This window comes from Desmodus rotundus, chromosome 7 (genome assembly GCF_022682495.2).
Source record: "Desmodus rotundus isolate HL8 chromosome 7, HLdesRot8A.1, whole genome shotgun sequence".
Classification (NCBI taxonomy): Eukaryota; Metazoa; Chordata; class Mammalia; order Chiroptera; family Phyllostomidae; genus Desmodus; species Desmodus rotundus.
Genome location: NC_071393.1, coordinates 133,088,262 through 133,095,168, shown reverse-complemented (window position 1 = coordinate 133,095,168; position 6,907 = coordinate 133,088,262).

Genomic DNA, 6,907 nt, shown 5'->3' with positions numbered 1-6,907 from the left:
CCCCAAATTCATTCACCCTCAAAGCATACTTCAAAATCTGGTGCTGCCCAAGTCCTGTGTTCTCCTAACTCTTGTCTTACCCACCCCTTCCTCCCCAACCCTTTTCCTGCCCTTCACCCGCAGCGGGTAGCAAAGGAGGAGACGATCAATAATTCACCCCCAGGCAATGCATGTTTGAAAGGGAATATGCAACTTTAAAATAGTGGATTTAAAGGATACGCGAAATTTAGTCTTTGGCTATAGCCTTGCTGCCAGCTCTCCTGCTTCTTAAACTCCCCAAAGAACTGGGATTCCTGGGGCATCTCTGTGCAAGGGTGGAGGCATGCTTCCTCCCTACGCCCCTTCCCCTCCCATCACCCCGCACTGCTGCACTGATCGGAAGGAGATATCTCTATGGTGTGCCTGGGATGTGCACACCTATACACACCACACGCTTTTGACACCTCTTTCTCCCAACCTGGGGTGCGGCTCCTCCACCTTCCGGTCCGAACCACAGTGTCCAGTTCTTTGGGCCACTGCTGGACAGATGTTTGCCATAGCCTGTGTGTAGTTACTGCAGGCTTGTTACGGTTTTGCTTGTACATAGGTGTGTTTATTTTAAAAGGAGACCCTACACAGAAGGCAGCTGCAGAAAGAAATGCAAAGCAAATGAAAGCTTGAGGGCTGCGCCGGTCAGGAGGATGGGCAAGCGAGCACCGACTGGGGACTCCTTCCTTGTTCGCCACAGGACGGAGGCAAGTGAAAGGCTCATACCTTGTGTCCCGACCCCTCTGGTGGCTTGACTCTGGTGGGTGCATCCCTTAATGTTGTGTTTGGGAAACGTGTGCAGGGGAAGGAGCGGGGACCAGTGCTCAGAGGACCTTGGAGAGGTCCTCTGTGCAACACCTCGGGAGAGGGCAGCTCTTTGAGGACTGCACAACCCAACAGTGAAAACCAGTAGCTGAGTCAGCGCGATTACCACTTCATACAACATCCGTGGCTCCCCAATGCCATTTCTGAGTCAAATCAATTTAATTAACCAACAAAGGTAGTTGTTATGGCAACAATGCTACTAATCTACTTTGGCAAATACTCAGCAGCTAATTGACCTGTTCCTAGGCAACAGCCAATAGGTAGGACGACAGGTGACGACAGAGTGCATCTGGTGCAGATGTTGCTGTCCAGTCGCAAATTAGGCCCCTGGTCAAGGAGCAGTTTCCTAAAGAAGATCATTTAGATACTGACATAATACACCTGACAACCTAGAATCACAGTGGTACTCATAAAAAACATTGTTTTATGGGCTGAAGTTCTAGCAAGATGGATATTGTGGAAATTCAAACTAGGATGTGTATATCAAGTATGCCCTATTTAAAATAATAAAGTTATTTTTTATTTTTATAGGCATGCTCAATATCTCCCCCAAATATTTCCTTTATCACCCTGTGGGAAAATGAAATGTACTCTTGTACAGATACACCTCACGCATGAAGAATAAATCAGGTCAGGCAGGATTATTGAGAGTGATACAAATAGAATTATTTCCTTCAACAACTCAACACCCTTGGGGAGCTCCCTTCATTCTCTCTCTCTCCTTTGGTATTCTCTCATTCAAGAGGGCCCAAACTTTATAATTTAAAACTTTATTTTCTTTCATTTGGGGAAACCAGTTACTTATTTCCCAGATTGCTAGGAAAGAGGTATACCTTTCATTGTCTACCTCCTTTACACTGTAAATGTAAGTGGTTCATTCAAATGAGCCTTTAAATCACATATCCCATCCACATCCCACGAAACTTCTGCAGGGAGCCCACTTGCTGGCTGGTGGGCCTCTGATACAGATCTGAGAGTTTGATTCAAAGAGGAAGCTGTGTTTTCTAGCATGCCACCCTGTGGCACCCAGGGCTTGGATTCTGAAGAACGCGGTCAAGCTAGTTTCTGATGCTCTTGGCATGGGTAAGTCTCTTCTGCACCTGGGTTCTGGGGATCCAGGAAGGCGCCCCACTCCTTGGGAACTCCCCCTGTAGTTACAGCAAGGCATCTTGCGTCCCTGGCCAGAGAGGACTCAGTAGAAGGGTTTGAGAAAGACTGTATCTGGTGCATTCCTGCACCCAGCCACACCCCCGTAGGAAGGGGGGCTGCGGAGACCCGTCTCATTAGTTGTGAACATTGCTGAGGCGGTCCAGGAAGACCGGCATGATAATCATGCCAATATTAGTGCTAAATAAGTACTTAAATGATGAGGTTTCAGGAGAGCCGTTGTTCTTCGTAGAACTCTGCCTGGAACGTAGAAGCTGCCTGTCTGATTCAGAAAGTGAGAAGTCCAGACAGTATTGTAATTAAGTAAAAGGGGGAGGGATAGGAGAAAGTGGAAGAAAAGAGGAGAATGACATGAGGGAAGAAGGAAGAGGGGGAACAAAATGGAGAAAGAGAGAAAGGAAGAAAGGGAAAGTTTGTTATTTATTGGGAGTATAATTCAGATATATTTGAAGCTTGTATCAAAGTGTCTTCTTCTGATAATATTTTTTCATGCTATTTGTCCAGTATTTGAATATATGTAAATAGTTTCTTTGCAGCGGTTCAATGCCATCAACTAAAAATTATTGCATAAGGCAAAGCTAATTTGGGAGGAGCAATTTTCTCTGAGCTGATTGCAGAAGCAGCCGTACAATTATCTCGACAGAGCTCTCAGATCGGTGCCGAAAGGGCTGTGCCTTCGCTTTACCCCCGTCTCTGGTGTCGAGGCTTAACCCTGTGCCTCCAGGCACTCCTGGAAGGAGCCAGGCTCGAGGTTCACCTCCCAAGAATGACCCCCCCGACCACAGCATGCCCGAGGACTGTGGTCTAGAGGGCTCTCCTATGCTCTTCATATCCTCCCCTTTTCTGCACACCTGTTTCTGAAGTACGGGTCTTGAGAGGGAACCTGGTACCTCAGAGCCCGCCTTGAGGTGAAGGGACCCTTTGAACAAACCGACTTCTCTGAGATCAAGTGATTTGGTATCTCTGATGGGAGATATTTGCAAGCATGCTTTGGAAAATGCTATGGAAATATAAGATGGTAGTGGAAGGCAGAGCAGAAATAAACAGAAAGGTATCTGGACATGCTCTTCTTTGGCCTGAACTTCAGAAACGAGGAGTGTGTGTACGTACCGGTCCCAGGCACGAGAGTCGAGGCACGGCAGAAGAGCGAACAGTGTGCGCTCTGAAAACTCTGGCTGCCAGGGTTTGCATGCCCGTCTGGTGAGACCTTGGGTGAGATCCCTAGTTTCCCGAATCTTCAGTTTACACTTACGTAAACTGAGGCAATGAACAGAGCGTCCTTTCCAGGGTCAAGGCAAGGATTCAGAGCTGCAGGCTGGGGAAAGCGCCCAGGCAGTTTCCAACCCAGAAATGCCGGCCGTTGTTATTGTTAATATCACCAAGCCTCCTGCCAACCATCCCCCGAGTCTGGCATCCTTCCCATTTCCCCAGATGAGGAAAATGAGGCTGAAAGAGGTGAAAGGGCTCGCTCAGTGCCATCCCCTGATAAGGGAGGGTGGGGCTCAGACCCAGGCTGCTTCCAAGGCCCACCCTCCATCCGTGCAGCTTAATGAGGGTTTCGGCTTCACGCTTCTCTCCCCTTGATTGGGTGTTAAATATTTACCATCTCGCCTTTCTTCCTCTCTACCCTCTTTAAGAACGGTTTAATTAAAATCATTCGTTGAGCTCATGATAAAAATATGTAAATGTGATGATTTTTGTGAAATGAATCTATTGTTTCCCTTTCATTCCCAAAGGACTGTGGATGAGACGGGCTAGATAGCCGGGGCTTCCAGTGAATTTGAACAAGCATTTGATAATATGCTGTAGAACCGATTTCAAGGTCTGGTGGCCACAGGACCCAGCAACTCACGTATGTGAAGCGTAACTGAATTCATAGGTAGGGATGGGGGTGCCGGGGGAAATGAGTCCTCCTTGGTAGGAAAACCAAGTGGACTGAGTCTGAAGGGGTTGAGCTGGGAAGAAATCCACTCTTCCTTCTCCCTTTCTGCAGGAGAGCTGGCCCTCCCTCCCCTTTTAGACCTGCCCCCAGCCCACCTGGGTGGCTTTGCCTCGTTTTCTGAGGTCTCAGCTGCTGAAGGCTCATGCCTCCCCATGGCCCTGCCTGGTCGATGCCCTCAGTATAACTCAATGTATTTCTTTTGTTCATCGGGCATCTGCTCTCTGCCGTGTTCTGGGGTTCACGTCCCTGTGGTCAACACATATTTGCCTATTGAAGGTCAGAGGGCCAGGCAGTGGGCTAGGGGAGTGCCCTCTTTGTTCAGTTTTCAAGAAATCTGGGACCATTCAGTCTCTTCTCCTCTCCTGAATCAGGGGAGGGACAGTCTCCCACACAGACACCTGTGGCATTTCCATGGTCCCCTGCCAACCATAAAACCCCCCACGTACCTCCAAATTTACTTGCCAGCCTAGGCTAGCTGGTTTGGGAGCCTGTTTTAATGCTCCCTAAGCCCCCAGTATTAGTTAAGTCAGGTCACCATGGCAACCTCCATATCTCCAGGGCTTAGGACAATGAATTGTCCATCTCACTCATGGATCAGGAGCAGGAACAGTGCATGGGGGAACTCTGCTTGGCATCATTATTTGGGGACCAAAAAACCTCTCCGCTTGTGACCCTACTTTTCCCCAGTTCTCTCAATGAAGCAGGAGCAGGGCAGGAGCCCTTATGGAGAAGAGGAGCAGATGGCCTATTTGTGAGTGCCACGTCTGCAGCTACCGGGTGCCTTGCAGTGTGCAGTGTTTGAGGGCAGGGGCCAGGACAGCCCACTGCACACCCTGAACACGCAGCTCTGGCGTTGCTGTGAGCATGGGACATGCTCCCGGGGGAGACGTGAGTGGAGAGGTGAGCAAGCAGCCTGTGACCATGACGTCGTGGTCAGCGAAGGAGTTTAACCAAACCCACGAGTGAAACGGTCTGACTCTCCCATGAGGGGGTTCCCAACGCACTTGATTCTGCTTTGTTGTGTCAGATGAAGGAGGGAAGTGGGGCAAACCCTGGGTGTTTCAGGCTCTTTTTCCAACTTTTCGACATTTCTATTAGAGTTTCTACCACCTCACGCTCCTCTCCACTGAACAAAGGTTGAGGGGTTGAGAGGTTCAGATCATCAGGAGGTGTTTTTTCCATGGGTACGATTCCCCCAAGTCCCCCCAGTTCCTTCCAGCTGCACCAAAGTCTTGCTGTCTGGCCCCTCCCATAGAACGCCCAGAGCCACGCCCTGCTCTGCTGCCTGCGGCGCAGCTCCCTGGACCTCTGAACACGGCCCCTGTTACAGAGCCCGGCGTTTGTTTCTATTTAAATTAATAAAATCTTTTTCTCTCTTAAAAATCTTCATGCATCAAGAGCACTGTTTTTCCTCAGACACGAAATGGGTAGTTGGACCCTCCAGGTTGAGCTTTTTGTTCTTCACGGTCTCTTGCCTTTGCAAGTGGGTGATGGATGCAATGGTGGGGAGCGCAGGCCGTGAGATTTACAAAGCTTGAGGCCCACGCTGCGCTGATAACTCAGAATACTGTTGCGCTTTGATGGTTCTATTTAAAGAGGTTGAGCATCAGCCTTCTACGTCTTTGTTCCACCTGTTTCCTCTTCCTCACCCCAAGACTGCACAGCACAGGGTCTCAAGGAACTCTCCAAGGGACCCTGTGGTGGTTCATTTTATGTGCCACCATGGATGGGCCACAGTGCCCGGATATTTGGTTAAACATTATTCGGAGTGATTTTTGAGGGTGTTTCTAAATGAGGTTAAAATTTAAACGGGTGGACTTTTGAGTAAAACAGATTGCCCTCCATCATGTGGGTGGACCTCACCCAGTCAGATGAAAGCCTTAGGAGAAAACAGATTGAAATCCCCCCAAGAGAAGGACCTCTGCCACAATCTTCACACTTGTGCTGCAACATCAACTGTGCTCCGGGTCTCCAACCTGCTGGCCTGCCCTGCAGAATTTGGGTTTGCTTGCGGCATAATCTCATGAGCCAACTTCTTAAAATCTCTCTCCATCTGTATCTCTGCACGCACACACATGCACACATGTATACATATGTGTACACAAACATATACATGCATCTGGTAAAACATTAATTCCCAATATTGCCCCCATTCCGATGAGGAGATCCTAATTAAAGGTTTCAGCCAATTTAAAAATATAACTTTTAGGAATGAAGATTAAGTAGATGTCTACTTATATTCCATTAAGTCATTTACACATGCATATTTAAAATACCTGAAAAACACAGTACTTACGTTAATACTGTGATGAAAGGAATAAAAAATAAATTAATTAAACATAGACTACTTAGAATTTACCAATCAGTTTTTCAATTTGCATGTTTTGGGGGGGTTAATTTGTTTGTTTTGAATTTTACTAAGTCAAGAATTTTTTAAAAGGCATCACATCAACAGTACTTACTTTAGCAGTTCAGCTCAAGAATTATCTCCTTGAGAATTCTCAAGGAAAATAAATGTTTCGAGATTCTTGTTTTCTAAGAATTTCTCTCTTCTCCCCCTAATTGTAAGAAACACGACTTTTTGGATAATGAAAGCAGTCATTAAAAAAAAAAACAATACCTTGTGAATTCCTGATTTCTACTTATATCACGAAAATGGTCTTCAAAAAGAGAAATTTTCAGAGGCTGTATAATAATTGTAGTTAAAGATAGCTCCTCAGTTTCCAGAGACACGTAGTAACTTTTGGAGATTCGTGACCATATTGCTAAGGAGTAAAAAGCAAAAGAACCCTTTTGAGATGGTCAAGCCAGGTTAGAACATGGGAAAGTATGTAAAATTGAGATTTAACTAATTTTTTTTTCTCCCCACTAAATAATCGAGAGACTTTCCCAGGCACCAGAAAGTCCACAGGTGGAGCAGGACCTTCTTTCTGGAAGGTCAATCTA